The sequence below is a fragment of the Petaurus breviceps genome, unplaced genomic scaffold, assembly GCF_028583685.1.
Source record: "Petaurus breviceps papuanus isolate PSGF00001 unplaced genomic scaffold, PetGlider_PUasm1.0 37, whole genome shotgun sequence".
NCBI lineage: Eukaryota > Metazoa > Chordata > Mammalia > Diprotodontia > Petauridae > Petaurus > Petaurus breviceps.
In genome coordinates, this window is record NW_027186296.1 from 105626338 (window position 1) to 105644531 (window position 18194).

The window sequence follows — 18194 nt, forward strand, 5'->3', positions numbered from 1 at the left end:
TTACCTTCTTATGAAATAACTAGAAAAATGGTTATAAATTAATGCAAAGAAACAGGATATAAAACTACACATCCTATTTAAAGACTTTTAGGATGTTTGAAGTAAAGATTGAAAGTGGGCTCATGATTCTTAGGACTTAGAGCTGAAAGAGGGCTTTGGGGATCGTCTAGTCAAGATCTCTGGGGAAACAGGACGAGAGAGGGGACAGGACTTGCCTAAGCACATGCCAGGAGGAAGTAGCTGTACAAGGAGTCCTTGACTCTGAATCCATGTATATCATCCCCAAGGGACCCAGTACTATTCTCATCATTGGAGACACAAGGACAATGAATGAAATGGTCCCTGTTTACAAGAGCTCACCTTCTACCAAACTTCTGACTCAAAATCTATTAATTGATGCCAAAAATAACTTTCAACTTCTTGAAAGGCTGGCGGTACCACTGAAAATAATGAGAAGTTGAAGTTGTTCATTTGGGTTTATTTTTCATAGTAGTCTATAAATTAGTGCCACATTTATCTGACAGGAATCAAGTGTTTCATGGAATTAACTTTTCTTGCTAAAAAAAAGCTTAACCCTTTAAATTTCAAAGCTTATTTTATGTTAACCATTTTGGATGGAAATTTTTATAGACATATTTTATATGCCCTTGCCATTTTGCAAAGTATGATATCATGTCTTAATGGGTTAAACCTTTATCTAGAAAAGCACATTTCTTGAAAAGGTTCAGGATGGCTGATACTTCGCAGTATTCAAATGAGCTGATATCACATATAAAAGCTATCCTATACTGGTTCTCCTTATCTTCCTGATTCTTTTTAATTACGGTTTTTGAAATTTGAGTTCTTTTAGCTCAGTGGTTGTGGGAAAAGTAGGAGGAAGTGTGGGTAGCTAGAAGGGACAGTTGTAATCAAGAGTTCACATTTAATAAAGAAAATTCAAGGCTAAAACTAATAAAGTTTTAGTAAGTTAAATATGTGGTAAAGTGACATTTTAGAAATAAGTTATAGTGTAGTTGAATCAGTATTTAAATGTACATTATAGTTGATTTCATAGTGATAACAGAATGATTTAATGCCAAATAAAGATTTACATTTTTATTAAGAGTCCTGGAGCTAATACAAAGTAGAGGAGAGGGAAAGGGAGGGAAACCTGGAAGAGGAAATGAGAAATTTTGGGAAAACATATTTTTGAAGATTTGGTTTTGAAAAGTTAAAAAATTCAAGTGATGAATAACATGTTTAGCATAGCACATTACTGATTTTCTACCTGAACTTGATGGTCTTTTAGTAGATTTGTTATTTCATCGTTGTGGGTATTTCTCCCTACTTTGTATTGAGGACAGCCTGTCTGTTCCTTACCATGTATAGCTTTTGTTCTTTGTTTTTCCATAAATCTTCCATAAAAAATTTGAGTGCCTGAATTTTATCTCCAGAGATGATCCCTAAAAACAGTGTAATAGATGACAGTATTAAAGATGTTCTGGAAGGAATTCGTTATTGCATTGGCTGAACTAGAATAAAATTATGCATAATACATTTATGCCAGATAACTTCAGAATCATAAAGGGATTTGGGAAGGAAGTGGGAAAGAGGAACAAGGGGAATAGAAGGGAACAAGTATTTATTAGGCACCTACTAGTACCAAGTACTGCACTAAGTGCCAGTGGAGGAAACTGAGGCAGAAGGGAATTAAGTGACTTGCCCTGAATTGTACAGCTAATAAGTGTCTAAGACTGAATTTGAACTCCATTCTTCCTGAGTCCAGGGCTAGCTCTTCAAACACAGTGCTATCTAGCTACCTAGGTGCTGGGAATACATAAACATCTGTTTTCCTTCCTGACTGAAGAGAAAAAACAAAGTCCTAACCTGCTGGAATGTTTTCTATGGTAGCAGACTTTTTGGATATATAACATTTCATGAATATAGTGGAGATAGTTAACATGTTTGCGTTCTAGAAGCTCATTTGTAATTTGCCTGTTAGGAAAATTTATTTTCCTACAGACATAATATTATGAATGGTGGTTAAGTTTCCAGGCCAGCTCCAGAAATCAATAGTGTAGTTGAAATACTTTGTATTTGCAGTGAAAATGAAAAAGCAACAGGTGATTCCCCTCTAAACAAAAGTTAAAATAAGGAAATTTAGCAGAAAATAGTCCTGATATTAAATTCTGGTATTTGAAATTGGTGCAGTTAGAGTGTGCTGAGGAAATAGAATTTTTTCATGGAGTCAAATACTTTTTCTGGTTCCAGAGCAGGCGCTCTCATCCTCTTTTATTTTCTGGATCCCTTTGGCAACCCGGGGAAGCATATGGACCCTGCTCAGAATTATGTTTTTAAATGAATAAAACAAAACATGTAATACAAAGGAAACTAATTATTTTAAGATACAGATAATATCAAAATATAAAAAAAATAAACACCAAATTCACACACTCTGGTTAAGAACTGTTCTGAATCCAAACTTGATTGTACTAGTTCTTCTTTGGCTGGATTGAACTTCAGGACTTAAGGGCTTTCCTTTTCCTTTTTAGAGGTGCCTCACAAACACTAACTCTTAAGGTTGTCAGCCATGACTATGGTAATTCTTTCACTCACAAAGAGAGAGATCTGTTTCCCTAAGTTCACTGAAGTTGGAGAAGAAAATGGGAGGAAGTGACTTATAAAAGGATGGTGTTTATGTGAGAAAGAAATTACCTGACCTTAATCAGCTGAGCTTTGAGTGATGAAAGACTAAGAAAAAAGTGGGAATTGGTTGCCTGTGCACAGTCCCCTAGGAGGAAGGAAGAAAGGAGATGTGTTTTTGTGACTTTTCTTCTTCAGCCATTGAGCTGCTCATCCAGGAAAATCTTGGTTGCTGTCCAACATTGGTGGGGAGAAGGAAAAGGAACGAAAAGATAGCAAAAGGTGAGGGAGTGGCATATAACCAGCCAGCTATTTTCAGATATATTTGTAATGTCTAGAGCCTTTCAATTCTCTGGTCACTGCCACCCAGACTTCCTAGCTAAAATTTGGGAGGGTTGAATAATGGGTGTCCCATTGCTCCTGCCATTTCTTACATTCTGCCACTAGGAGACAGAAGTAAATAATTGGAGAAATATTAATTGTTCATGGATAAACCAAGTCAGTATAACAAATATGACTTATTTGTATGTACATAAAATACCTAAATTATTTTACTTACTCATTGTCATACTAACCAAACTACCAACAGATTACTTTGTAGAGCTAGAAAAAAATGACAATTCATCTGAAGGAACAAAAGGACAAGAATATTAATGATAAATCATAATTGATAATTGATCATTTTGATGAATAATGATAAATCATAAAAGATAAAAGCATAGCTGCCACCCATTATTCTAGCTTTACAAGTTCTGCATGGCAATGGCTAGAGAGAATTTAAAGGCTCTAGCCATTCATTACAAATACTTGTGAAAACAGCTGGCTGGCTATGTGCCACTTCCTCGCATTTTGCTCTCAGTTCCTCCTCTCTCTCTCTCCACCTGTGTTGGATAGCAACCAAGATTTTCCTGGGCCATCAGCTCAGTGGCTGAAATGTTGAACGAAAAAAATGGGAAAGAAGGGGACCTAGCAGTTCCAGATCTCAAACTATACTATAAAGCAATAATCATCAGAATAATTTAGTGCTAGTAATGAAAGAGAGGCTGCTTAGTCAATCATCAGTCAGTCAACAAACATTTATTAGATGTTTACTCTGTGTCAGGCACCGTGTGGAGTGCTGGATCAGTGGAACAGATCATATAACATTAAGATACATAAGATATAGAAGATAACAAATCTGGCAGCTTAGTTTTCAGTAAACCCTATTAGATTGTAAAGTTCTTGAGGGCAGGGACTGTCTTTTGCTCAGTGCTTCGCTTCAGTTGTTCAATCGTGCCCAACTCTTTGTGTCCCCATTTGGGGTTTTCTTGGCAAAGATACCTGAATAGTTTGCCATTTCCTTCTCCAGCACGTTTTACAGATGAGGAAACTGAGACTAGCAGGTTAAAGTGATTTTCCCAGGGTCACACGACTAGTAAGTGTCTGAGGCCAGATTTGAGCTTAGGTCTTCCTGACTCTCGTCCTGGTGCTCTGTCTGCTGGGCCACCTACCTCAAAACCGTAAATGGTGTCATGGAGTCGGAAATGACTGAATAATACTTAGTACATTACAATAAATAGTGCTTGTTTGCTTAAGCTCAAAGACCTCAGCTACTGATGTAAGGATCCTCTATTTGACAAAAAATGTCGGGGAAGCTAGATAACATTAGGCTTAGACGAATACCTTACACCGTGTTAGAAGATAAGCTATAAATTGATATATGGCATAGATATTGAAGGCCCATATCATAAACAAATTAGAGAAACAACGAAGAAATTCTCTTTCATATCCATAGATAAGGGGAAGAGCTAATGACTAATAGACAGGATCATAGAAGAAAAGAATGGACAAATTTGATTACATAGAATGAAAATGTTTTTGTACAAGCAAAACCAATAAAGCTAAAATTAGAACAGAAACCGTTAACTCGGGGGGCAAAATATTTTTAATGTTTCTCTGATAAAGTTCTCATATCCATGATTTGGCATTGATTCAAATTTATAAGAATAAGAGCCACTAGATAAATACTTAAATAATATGGATGGGCAATTTTCAAAGGAAGAAAATGAAACTATCATGAAGAAATGCAGATTAACATAACTCTGAGGTTCTGCCTTACACTCTCAAGTTAGCACAGATGGGAAAAAAGGGAAATGACAACTATTGGAGAACCTGGAGGAGAAAGGAAAGCATGGAGGGTAGGAATGAAGGGAATTGATAGAGCTGTTACAACTTGCAGGGCATGTCACAAGGCGAGGTGGTTCTTGAGGTGACCATGGAGTAGGCAGTGACTAGCAGTACTTTGACCCAATTTGGGTTCTAACACATCATTATCCAAAGGGATGACAATAAGAACTGAGGAAATAAAGCAGGGAGGAGCAACTAGACTTTACCCAGTAAATATAGGCAAATGTATTTTAAAGTTATTCAAGGGCTGATTATTAAATGTCTCTTAAAAGAATTGAAAAAAATGACAGAATTAATCTTAAAAGGTGACTTTAAGAATCACAGCCCATCAGTAACTACTGGCTCACAGAAGTAATTTCTCTTAAATCTTTTTTTTTGAGGGGGGAAGGCAAGGCAATTGGGGTTAAGTGATTTGCCTAAGGTCACACAGCTATTAAGTGTGTCAAATGTCTGAAATCAGATTTGAACTCAGGTCCTCCTGACTCCAGGGAGCACCTTGCTGCCCCCTTATATCTTTCTGAAAGTGGATTCTACTCATATTGAATATATCCTTGATGAAAATAGAAGAAGGAAGCAAGCAGGCTTCTGAAGATGATTGCTTATAGCAGACACATCTTCACATTCACACAGGTGCTGAGAGGTGTAGATAATGCAAGAACCCGTTGTGTATATTATTTTAGGCAGCAGGGTGGCACATTGGAGAGAGTACTACTGGGTTTGGAGTCAGGAATATCTGAGTTCAAAGTAAGCCTCTGGACAAATCCTGTCACCTCAATTTCCTCCAGTCTAAAATGGGGATGGTAATAGTACCTACCTCCTATGGTTGTTGTGAGGGTCAAATGAAATAATGTTTTTAAAACACTTTAGCACAGTGCCTGGCTTGCCTCCCCCCGCCCTTTTTTTTTTTTTACTAAGAAAAAAAACCATTTATTTAACAAAACAGAAACCTAAATGCTATCCTCCAACAACCTGTGCCTTTCCACATGTGTTAAGGTCATCCAAAATTGCTTGACAGGTTCAACCATAGAAATCACTTACCTCTCTCACTATTAAGCAAGGCATACAATATTGTTCATCCAAGGTGTTTGTTGATGTCATGGATAATTTCCTAGGCAGAGTCCTTAGGTATAGATGGTGAAGTTCTATCTTAAATATTCCTGATTATGATGATTATACCAAACTCTGGAATACTATAAGGGGTTCCAAAAAGGGATCCACAAAAACTCAAGAGTTTTATTTAATAATCTACATTGGAAAAACCAAGTGGAACTATGAATACCAAATGTCCAAGCTATGATATGCTATGTAGTTAGATGAATAGGCACTGCATATAGTTGATGAGGCCCAGAATAGAAGAGGAGGAAGATATCAGAATGGATCTCAGGATCAGATTAAATAATATATATTAATCTATGTAAATTTTGGCTCTTATTATTCTTTGAAAACTTGAGCAGACTGTTAAGTGAATTCTCCAAATCTATCTTTTGAACTGATGCCAAAATCAATTTATTTAACACTAATAGGAGTGCAAGGAGTGATAGAGAAGGACTTGTGTAATTGGAAAATCAGGTAGGTGAGTCAAAGTTTAAGATCGAAGTGTAACAAAAAGATGGATAGACCATATTGAACTCATTTACTTTTTAAAAAAATTTTTTTTAAACCTAGGAGAATGGTTCCAGTGTGTTGGATAGATCCTCTGGTGGATTTATGGGAAGAATCAGTTAGGACAACAAGGCATGGATAGGTTGGGATCTGCACTATTGAGAAAAGCACCCATAACAATAAGATTATGAATCCATAATACTGCACAAGGTCAGAGAATCATAGATTTGGAATTGGGAGGACCTTTTGAAGTAGTACAACTACCTTATTTTACAGAAGAGAAAAATTGAAAGCTATAGAGGTTAAATGCCCTGCCCCAGATCGCAGGTACTTGTGTACATTTTTTCTTTTGTTGAAGGCAAGTAGGCATCCTCATCTATCAAATGCTGGACTTGGAGTCAGGAAGCCCAGAGTTTTACATCATGTCGCCTCTTTGCTAAATGTTAACCTCATTTTCATCATTGTAAAGTGGAGATAAAAACAATACCCGCCTCTCAGGGGTGTTGTATCAGATGAGATAACATGCAATGTGTACTTTAAATCACAAAGAATTGTTTGTAAACTTTTTTCTATTATGTTATTGAAAAATAATTTGTAAACCCCTTGAAAGCAGGATTCATGTCCTATTCTTGCCTTGTTATTTTAATTTATTTAGACTTTTTCTTTGGTAAGCTATTTGATTTTACTAATTATATGTTCTCTGCTATATACATTATGCATTTAATATAGGTGCTGATACAGTTTAAACAAACCTTTTTATTTTGTTTGTTTGTTTTTATTTTCCCCTCATTTTTCATTGTTAGGAATGAATTGAAATTCCTGGTAGAAGAGAACTTTGTGAGTGAGTGGATACCAAAAAGAATGCTGTGAAGGTGGTAGAAGGACCACCAGAAGTCAGAGGACAAGAGCTGGTATGAAACTTTATTAATTTGAGTTGGATAGTTAAATCCTTCCATGGGAATTTCCCTGCTATTGTGCTGTTAAGTTATTGTCATATGATGGCTTAATTCTATGTAGCTGTACATGTGACCTGAAAGAAAGGGAGGAATCTTAGAATGAGTTGTTTTCATTTCTGTCATTGTGTTCTATGTTATTCTAAGCCCGTGGGAATACAACTCCTGGAAACACATTGATATGAAGCTCTGTTATAGTATCGCCCTTGAGTTATGGTTGACCCCATATATATGAGTTATAGCAGTTACTGAGGGCATTGCTGAATTTAGAACTTTGCCCTACCCCTAAAGAAGCCAGTGTTAGTGCTATATGACCTTCCTCTCACAACTATTGGAAAACTTGTCAGAATCTGAAAGCCTTAGCCCTCCCCAACTTCTAGAGCCCTGCCTTTCTCCTTTCTTCACACACAAACACCTTCATGGGAAGTGTTGTGGCTGGAGCCCTTAGTAGGATAAGAGGTCACTTTTCGAGCCTTGGGACAAAAAGTAGGAAACACTTCACTGGAATGCAGAGGTGTTCTTGGTTTCCTTGTAACTTGGAAAATATTTTCAGCAAAGGCAGTATCATCAAACGAATATTTTATAGAGTATCTACACTGCAGTGGTCTACAAGAGACTAATAAACTGGTTTAGAAGTTTGGTTGGGAGTCAGTTGGGGGAAGAAATGCTGAGTTAGGAATTAAACCTGAAAAGAAACATGGAGTACTGGTTACCCAGAAGACCTGGGTAAAAAGAGAGGGTTAGACTGGGGGAATCTTTGAGGTCTTTTTTTGCTCTGATATTCTGTGATTCTTCATTGAGCTTGAGTGAATGGGGAGGCACTTACATAGAGACATCCACCAAGTATTTGGAACTCCATTTCTGTTCAACATATATCTATTAAGTGTCTACTCAAGTCAAGTCAAATCAGCAAGCATTTATTAAGTGCCTACTGTGTGCCAGGTACTATGCTAAACACTGGGAATACAGAGAAAGGCCAAAAAAACCAGTCCCTACTTCTTGTTGTTATCGTTGTTTTTAAATTATTATTTATTTTTAAAATCCAGTTTTTAAAAATCTTGAGTTCCAAATTCTCCCCCTCCTCTCCCACTTATTGAGAAGGCAAGAAATATTACATCAATTATACATATGAAATCATGCAAAACATATTTCCAGATTGTTCATGTTGCAAAAAAAAAAAAGGCTAGAAAAAGAAAGTGAAAAAATTATGCTTCAATCTGTAGTCAGTTCTGTCTGTGGAGGAGGATAGCATTTTTTCATCAAAAGTCCTTTGGAGGGATGGCCAGGTAGCACAGCGAGTAAGAGCACCGGCTCCAGTGTCGGGATGACCTGGGGATAGAATCCCGGGCTCAGACACTTAGCACCTACCCAGAAACACCTGGCCGTGTAACCTTGAACGAGTTACTTAACCCCAATTGCTTTAAAAAAAAAATGAAAAAAAGTCCTTTGGAATTGTCTTGGATCATTGTATTGATACAGATAACTAAGTCATTCTTAGTTGATCATTGTACAGTACTGCTGTTACTGTGTACAATGTTCTCCTGGTTTTGCTCACTTCGCTTTGTATTAGTTTATATAAGTCTTCACAGGCTTTACTGAAACCATCTTCCTCATGATTCTTTATAGTACAATAATATTCCATCACAATGATCTACCACAATTTGTTCAACCATTCACCAGTTGATAGGTGTCTCCTCAATTTTCAGTTGTCACCACAAAGTTCTTTGTCCACCACTCTTATAATGAATTTTGTACATGTAGAACTTTTTTCTTTGATCTCTTTGGGATACAGACCTAGTAGTGGTCTTGCTGAGTCAAAGAACATGCAGTTTTATAGCCCTTTGGGCATAGTTCCAAATTGTTCTCCACAATGGTTGGATCAGTTCACAACTCCACCAATAGTACATTAGTGGCCATATTTTTCCACCTCCCCTCTAGCATTTGTCATTTTTCTTTTTAGTCTTGTTAGGCAGTATGATAGATGTGTGCCTCAGACTTGTTTTAATTTGCATTTCTCTAATTGATAGTGATTTAGAGCATTTTTTCCACATGCCTTTAGAGAGTTTTGATTTCTTCTGAAAAGTGCCTGTTCATATAGTTTGACCACTTATCACTTGGGGAATGACTCATGTTCTCATAAATTTGACTCAGTTTTCTATATGTTTGAGAAATGAGCCTTTATCAGAGAATCTTGATATAAAAAATTGACCCCAGTTTCCTACATTCCTCCTCATTTTGACTGCATTGGTTTTGTTTGTGCAAAATCTTTTTAATGTAGTCAGAATTCTTCATTTTACAACCAAGGGACAAATTTATGACTAAATAAGAGATAGAGAGGATCACAAGAAGTAAAATGTGAAGAAAACAAAAAAGATTGTTAGGTCACAAATACATAAATATTATATATTATTAATCCATTTTATCATTTACTATCATAAGTATACATATGTAAGTTTATTTTAAACAGTTAAATTTTGTTTTAAAGTTTATTCCACTAAAGAGCTGCAGGTTACTCACTCTGTTTGGGAATGCTTCCTCTTTGTTTTTCTGCCACCCAGACTTGGTCATGTGATCCCCCCCCCCCCCAATGATCTTTGTATCTTACACTTTTTGTAAGAGAAAGCAATTCACGAAGCAGTTGCTACAGCTACACGGATAGCTGTAGACTCTGCAGTGTGTAAGATACTAATCTCTTTCTCATAGAAACTGCAACATTTTTATGGCTCCAGAGTGTTTATTTGTTTTGTATGTTAAATAAAGATGATAAGAATTATTAAAAATAAAAGTTTAGAGTGGGGTCCAGAGTTATTCATGGTTTTTCACATTCATGAGGGTCCTGCATTCCTAACCTTGTGTCAATAGTTGACTGTACTTATCATTTTAAGGAAAGCTCCATTTATTCCTATGCTTTCTAATGTTTTTAATAAGAATGAGTGCTGTAGTTTGTCAGAAACTTTTTCTGCATTTATTCAGATAATCATATGACTTTTGTTGTTTTGTTATTATTGTGGTCAGTTATGCTGATAGTTTTCCTGATATTGAACCAACCTTGCATTCGTGGTATAAATCCCATCTGGTCATAGAGTATGACCTTTGTGATATATTGTTACAATCTCCTTGCTAGTATTTTATTTAAATTTTTTTTATTCCTATTCATTAGGAAATTGGTTTATAGTTTTCTTTATCTGTTTTTCTTCTTCCTGGTTTAGGTATCAGCACCATATTTGTATCATAAAAGGAATTTGGTAGGATTTCTTCTTTGCCTATTTTTCCAAGTAGTATATGTGGTATTGGATTTAGTTGTTCTTTAAATTTTTGGTAAAATTCACTTGTGAATTCATCTGATCCTGGGGCTTTTTCTTAGGGAGCTCATTGATGGCTTATTCAATTTATTTTTCTAAGATCGGGTTATTTAAGTATTCTATTTCCCCTTCTGTTAATCTGGGCAATTTATAGTTTTTTAAAATATTCATCTATTTCACTTAGATTGTCAGATTTATTTGTACATAATTGGACAAAATTATTCCTAATAATTTAATTTCTTTTTCATTGATGCAGTCACCATTTTCATTTTTACACTGGTAATTTGGTTTTCTTTTTTTTTTAATTCAAATTAACCAGTGGTTTATCTGTTTTATTGTTTTTTCCCCCATAAAACAAGCTTTTAGTTTTATTAGTTCATGGTTTTTATTAGTTCATGCTGTTTTTTTTACTTTGAATTTTATTACTCTCTCCTTTGATTCTTAGGATTTCCAATTTGATATTTATTTGGGGATTTTAAATTTGTTCCTCTTTTAGTGTTTTTAGTTACATGCCCAATTCATTAATCTTCCCTTTCTTTATTTTATTGATGTAAGTATTTAGAGATATAATTTTTCCTCTGATTATTGCTTTGGCTGCATCCCATAAATTTTGGTATGTTACCTCATTGTTGTCATCCTCTTTCATGAATTTATTTATTGTTTCTATGATTTGTTCTTTGACTCACTCATTACTTAGGATTATATTACTTAGTTTCCTACTAATTTTTAATCTATGTTTTCATGATCTTTTACTGAATATAATTTTTATTGCATTATGGTCTGAAAATGATCCATATAATATTTCTGCATTTCTGTATTTGGTTGTGAGGTTTTTATGTCCTAATACATAGTCAGTTTTGGTAAAGGTGCCATGTATATCTGATAAAAAGGTATACTCCTTTCCAGTTCCATTCAGTTATGTCCAGAGGCCTCTTATTTGTAATTTTTCTAAAATTCTATTTCTCTCATTCACTTCTTTCTTATTTTGGTTATTAAAATTATTTTGGTATATTAAAATTATGGTTAAATTTGTCTAGTTCTGAGAGGGAAAAATTGAGGTCCCCCACTACCGTGTTTCTCTGATAATAAGACACTGTCTTATTAAATTTTTTGGAAAGAAAAACACCAGAGGGCTTATTTTCAGGGGAGGGCTTATGTTGTCCTGCCTCAGCTCTCCTCCGCGGCACTGCTCTCAATGGCGCCAGCAAGCAAATCACTGGGGAAGAACAGGATGACGCGCTCACTGCTGCAGCTCTGATTGGATGCAGCTCGGAGCGCGGTGTGCGTTTCACCGGGGGGGGGGAGGGACAGTGCATACAGAGGGTACCGTAATGTAGCATGTAGCGCAGGGGATCACCTTCACTACAGTAGCAATCTCAATAGGGCTTATTTTCGGGGGAGGGCTTATTTTAGAGGAATCTTACACAGTAAGGGGAGGGCTTATTTTCGGGATAGGTCTTATTATCGGGGAAACACGGTAGTATAGTTTTACTCTTTATTTCCTTCTGTAATTCATTTAACTTCTCCTTTAAGAATTTGGATGCCAGGGTGGGCTAGGTGGCACAGTGAATAGAGCACTGGCCCTGGAGTCAGGAGGACATGAGTTCAAATCTGGCCTCAGACACTTAACACAAAAACTAGCTGTTTAACCTTGGGCAAGTCACTTAACCCCAATAGCCCTCCAAAAAAAAAAAGCAAAAAAAAAAAAAAGAATTTGGATGCCAAGCCATTTGGTGCATATATGTTTACGATTTAGTAATATTACTTCACTGTTTATGGTACCTTTTAGCAGCATGTAGTTTCCCTGCTTATCTCTTTAATTAGTTTTATTTTTGCTTTTGCTTTGTCTGAGATCATGATTGCTACTCTTGTCTTTTTTACTTTAGCTGAAGCATAACAGATTATGCTCCAGCCTCTTATTTTTACTCTATGTGTGTCCCTTTATTTCAAGTGTGTTTCTTGTAAACGTCATATTGCTGGACTCTAGTTTCTAATTCATTCTGCTGTCTGCTTCTGTTTCATAGGTGAGTTCATTCCATTCACATTCACATTTCTGATTACTAACTCTGTATTTTATTCTATCTTATTTTTTCCCTGTTTATCCTTCTCTCTCTTTTTTTACTCTGTCTCTTCTCAAAAGTCTGTTTTGCTTCTAACCACTGATTTCTAACTGCCCTAATTATAATAAAGTTCTTAGGAGTTACAAGTATCATCTTCTCATATAGGAATATAAAAAGTTTAATCTTACTGAGTTCATTATAATTTTTCTTTCTTGTTTACCTTTTTAATATTTCTCTTGTCTTATTATTGAATATTATATATTCTATTTAGCTCTTTTCTATTTTATTCTGTCTTCATAAGGAATACTTAAAAGTCCTCTGTTTCATTAATTTTTCTCCCTGAAGGATTATACAGTACTCAGTTTTTCAAAGCAGGTTATTCTTAGTTGTAGTCTAAGCTTCTTTGCCATCTGGAACATCATATTCCAAGCCCTCTGCTCCTTTAATGTGAAAGCTGCTAAATCGTGTGTGGTCTTGACTGTGGCTCCATGATATTTGCATTGTTTGTTTTTTTCCTGGAAGCTTACAGTATTTTCTCCTTGATCTGAGAGCTCTGGAATTTGGCTATAATATTCCTATCAGTTTTCATTTTGGAATCACGGGAGGTGATTGGTGAATTTCTTTAGTTTCTATTTTTCCCTCAGGTTTTAGAATATCAGGGCAGTTTTCTTTGATAACTTCTTGAAATATAATGTCTAGGCTCTTTTTTGATTATGGCTTTCAGGTAGAACAATGATTCTTGAGTTTTCTCTCCTTGATCTGTTTTCCAGGTCAGTTGTTTTTCAGATGAGATGTTTCACATTTTCTTCCTTTTTTTTCTTTTATTATTCTTTTGACTTTATTTTATTGTTTCCTGATGTCTCGTGGAGTCATTAGCTTCCACCTCCCCAGTTCTGTTTTTTAAGGAATTCTTTTCTTCAGTGTACTTTTTTACCTTTTTTCCACTGGCCATTTCTGCTTTTTAAGGAGTTTTTCTCTTCGGTGGATTTTTGTGTCCCTTTTACTTATTTGGCCAATTCTGTTTCTTAAAATTTTGTTTTCTTCGATATTTTTTTTTCTTACCAAGCTGTGCACTCTCTTTTTGTAATTTTCTTATAGCATTTTAATTTCTTTTCCCAGTTTTTCCTCTACTTCTTTTATTCGATCTTTAAAATCCTTTTTGAGTTCTTCTAGGATTTCTTGTTAGGCTTATGTCCAGTTTACTTTTTTTTTCCTTTGAGGCTTTTTTTATACCTGTTTTGACATTGTTATTTTCTTCTGAATTAGTGTCTTGATCTTTCCTGTTATCATAGTAGCTTTTAATGGTCAGGAGATTTTTGGTTATTGTTTGACCATTTTTCTGGCCTATTTTTTGATTTTTAAACTTCATATTAAAGTTGGGCTCTGCTCCCAGAGTAGAAGAAGTGCTGTCTCAAGCTTCAGGTTTTTCTTGCTCTTGTTTTCAGAGATAATTCTGGGGGTCTGTAAGTTTTGGTGCTTCCAAGATGGTGTGATCCAAGGAGAGGTGTGCTCACCACCCCTCTGTCCTGTGTTCTGGTATTTACCCAGGAAGGGATCTTGCTCCTCTGAAGCTACAAATGCTAGCACGTCTCTTGACTCTGGTCCCCTGTTCTTCTGCTGCCTCAATCTCTACTGCTCTGTTCTGTCTTGGGACTGAGACCAGGGTCTTTGCTCCCTTGTGAAGGATCACAAGCATTCCTCCCTGGGACTGTGCCATGGGCCTCTGCTCCCCTGTGACCACAAGCACTAGTGCTCCTCTTGATCCTAGAACTGCATATATGGGCAATGTAACAGGATCCTACACCTAGTGCCAACAAAGGGTCCCCTGTAATCTCTTTCTCTTACTAGTTGTCCAGCGCCCTTACCATGTCTGGACTGTGAGAGCTCTCAAAGCTGATGCTGGTGTCGTGGAGGCCTGTGTTGCACTCCAGGCTGACCTCTACCTCAGTCACAGACTTCTCTTACCAATTTCTTCAGTTGTCTCGGACTGGAAATATGGCTCATCCTGATCTTTTCTTGGCTCTACCCCCAGAAGTTGGATTTGAGGTGTTATTTTAAAGGTTTTGGGAGAGAAATATTGGGAGAGTTTAGCTGAATTGCAGTCAACTCTGCCACCTTGGCTGTGCCCCTCCAGTCCTTGCTTTCAAGGAGCTCACAGCTCAGTGGGGGAAAGAATACACAAACTACTATGTACAAGCAAAATATATACAGGATAAATTGGAAGTAATTTCAGGGAAAGCACTAAGATTAAGGAGGACTGAGAAAGTCTTTGTGTATAGTATTGATTGGCTGTGGAGATAAAAAGATGAACAAAGATATAAGTTGCCCTGAGATAACTTATAATCTATGCTGGGAGGATGTAGAACTTATCTAAATAGAGGTAATCTTTGAAACCATGAGAAGGAAGGAGCTCTGAGAGAGTGAACTGGGCCTTGGGTGATACCTACAGTTAGGGCTGGGGAGAAAAAAGCCACACTATTAAAATACAGAGATCAAAGACCCTCCTGTTTCTTCTTAGCTTGGGAAAGATCATCTGCCCAAAATAATGTCCTTGTAAAGAGATGGAGAAGTCCTGAAGTTAGTACCTCAAACATGTTTACTCTCTCAACCAGTATTTCTTTTTTTACTATGAAAGGCGTGGTAGTTTGCTGCCCATTGTTCCACTCAGCCTCCCTGTGCTTTTTCAGCTGTAGAGTGCCCAGGCTAGAGCTCCTTCCCCTGACCACTTCCATTCCTGGCTCCTTCATACCCATCCATGTCATACCCTCATCCTATTTTTCCTTAACTTTCCATTGCTACCTCAGGAACTCACCTTGTATCAAATAAATGAGCAAATACAAAAGCATTCATTTGTTCCCTATTTTGTATCAAGCCCTGTATTAAGCTAGGGATACAAATAGAAAAGCAATATGGCCCCTGCACTCAAAGAACTCATGTTGTAATTGGGAGAGAAAACACATTAAGGACAACAGCCTCAAAAATGCATAGAAACACCCAGTGAACTTCCACTGGAGAAGAGAGTTGATAACTCCCCCTTCATCCCAGTTGTGGGAGTAGTCCCCCTGTTTGGCATTCAAGGCCCTCGTTGTCTTAAATCTTGTTCCCCCTTACATGCTCATCAGTTCAGTGGCACTGGCTTCCTTGTTGTTTCTCCATTTCTTGTTCTGGGCATTTTTACTCCCTGTCTTCCATGCTTGGAATGCTCTCCCTCCCCATCCCTGCCTCCTTCCAGTCCTAGCCCAAATCCCACCTTCCTTCTGCAGTCCCAATCCCTCTTGATTCTAGTGCCTTCCCTCTGCTTATTATTTCTCAGTTATCCTGTATTTAGCTTGTTTGCATGTTGTCTCCCTCATAATATTGTGACCTCCTCGTGGATGAAAACTGGCTCTCTCTTTGCCTTTCTTCATATCCCCAGTGCAAATCTCGATGCCTGGCACATCGTAAGGCAGTGCAGAATTGATTACTGACAGACCGATTAGTCAGACACCTTGAGTGGGTTCTTGGGTGCCTGGCCGGGGGAAAAGGTGAAGAGAAAGCGAGAGAGGAGGGCACCCCAAGGGTCCCATCAGTTGGCCAGTCCAGATGGGTTATATTATTAACAAACTGTCATATAGACCTGTACCTTCTCCCTGGAAAGTACTTTATTAAATTTGTTTTTTTTAAAAAATAGGTGTACGTGTGGCTTCCCCACTGCCCCCAGTAGACTGTAAACTTGAAGACAGGTAATGTTTCATTTCTCATTTTGTATTCCCATCACCTAGAGCAATACCTGGCACATAGTAGGTGCTTGATAAAGAATTGTTGAATTGAAATGAATTGAAGAACAGGAACCCTTGTTTGGTCTCACAAAACCAGGACAAGATAGTGCTGTAGAAGCCAAGAGAGAAGAGAGTTTCAAGAAGGATGAAATTATCAGTAGATAACACAGAGATATCCAGAAAAAATAAGTGTTCTTTGCCTTAGAAATTAGCTTTGGTGGAGAAAAGGGTAAATATAAACAAAATATCACTTTTCTGGGTTCAGCAAACATCATGATGGAGACTGGCTATTCGAGACTCTTGGGCAGTTTCTAATAAATCATTTAAACAAATAAACAGCTTTTTAAATTTCATTCAAAGCATCTCTAACATCAGTATGTTATATTTAAAAGAGATAAATGGCTGTTGTTAGCTGGTGATGGCTATAAAAAGAGGCATATGCCATGTGAAGCGTGTGTTCTGTACACAACACAGCCATGATATTTGGAGTCTTGGCCATGGAAGTGTGCTGTACCTCTTAGGGAAACTAGCAGACCTATTCCAGGTCCTCGTGGTGCTAGACACCTGGTGCCATTTAGATGGCACCTGTTTTCTGCTGTTCAGTCTCTCACTCATCATGATCTACACATTTTTATCAGTGAGACTCAGGCATGTTTGAGATTCTGGATTGGACCCAGCTCTCAGTTATCTTTTACAGTCTCTCAAAAAATTAGTGTGAAAAGTAAGTATCAGAGTCTCTTTGCATTTTTCATAGCCTCTTCTCTGTCATATGCTCAAGAATAACTCTCTGATACATTCTCCAGTCTGGGGGAAAAAATTTATAGACACACTAACTATTGTGTTTACAAACTAAGAGATTAAATGCAAAACAAGTGGAATATGCAGTCATATAGGTTAATAAATCTTGGCTTATTTCTTTAGCCCATCTGTTATACAGATTTACAGTCTGGCCTCTGATATTTGCTCCCTTTGTACTCCTAAGCAAGTCATTATATCTCTATGCCTTGTGCATTTTTATGGATTTATCTAACTTGATTGAGCAAGTTCCTACTTGAGGAATTTCCCAAGTTGTGAGATGATCACAGATCCTTTGCATTTTCCTATGTACAATTTTATGGAATTGTGTTGCATTGACAGTATTTTTATTTGAACAGTTATTAAACTATGTTCCATATTTCTAACTGTATTTATCAAGATTTTAAAAAATTAACCCTGTTGTTTATTGAGAATCTACCATGCAAATAACAAGGAATACAAAAGAAATGTAGAACAAAGTCTTTGATGTCTGAGTGCAAACTACTGTATTTAGGAGATAAAGGGTACAGGAAGGTCTTAAAGTCTTTCTTTAATGGAAAATTTACAGGGTAAAGAGAAGAATCTCAGAGTGGGAAGACATTGATGGGTTTCGATTTGTACCAGTGGAGAGAGTACCAACACAAGTGAGTTGACCAATCTATCAAATAATTACGGTACTAACGAAGTATTGATGACTCAGCTCTTCTGTGTCCATGAAATCTTTGACTTTTTCTGTCTTCCTTTTCTGGTTTCCCTAACTTGTCCAGATCTTCCAACTACAGTCTTCAGGCAGTTCAGTTCAGGAATACTAATACTTTGTATTTGGGTAGTGCTTTGCAATATAATGTTACTATTAATGTAGCACTTTATAGACACAGTATCCTAAATGCATTATTTCATATGATTTTCATAAAAACTCTGCTCTGCTCAGTAGTT

General features: G+C 36.8%; 2 protein-coding genes across 7 annotated transcripts in view; one reads left to right on the top strand and one right to left on the bottom strand.

Moving 5' to 3' along the window:
• ANKRD1 (ankyrin repeat domain 1) overlaps positions 1 to 18194 on the bottom strand; it is a 392615-nt gene that overhangs the window by 276131 nt on the left and 98290 nt on the right. The window lies entirely within an intron of this gene.
• Positions 1 to 18194, top strand: part of PCGF5 (polycomb group ring finger 5) — a 146877-nt gene that overhangs the window by 30725 nt on the left and 97958 nt on the right. For 3 of the 6 annotated variants that reach the window (XM_069099216.1, XM_069099205.1, XM_069099206.1), the window contains exons 2-4: positions 7194 to 7301; positions 16376 to 16427; positions 17827 to 17902. The gene's annotated coding sequence lies outside the window, so the exon portion shown is untranslated. Of the gene's footprint in view, positions 1 to 7193; positions 7302 to 10552; positions 10589 to 16375; positions 16428 to 17826; positions 17903 to 18194 lie in introns of all 6 variants that reach the window. The other 3 variants (XM_069099208.1, XM_069099209.1, XM_069099207.1) reach the window with 2 other exon arrangements.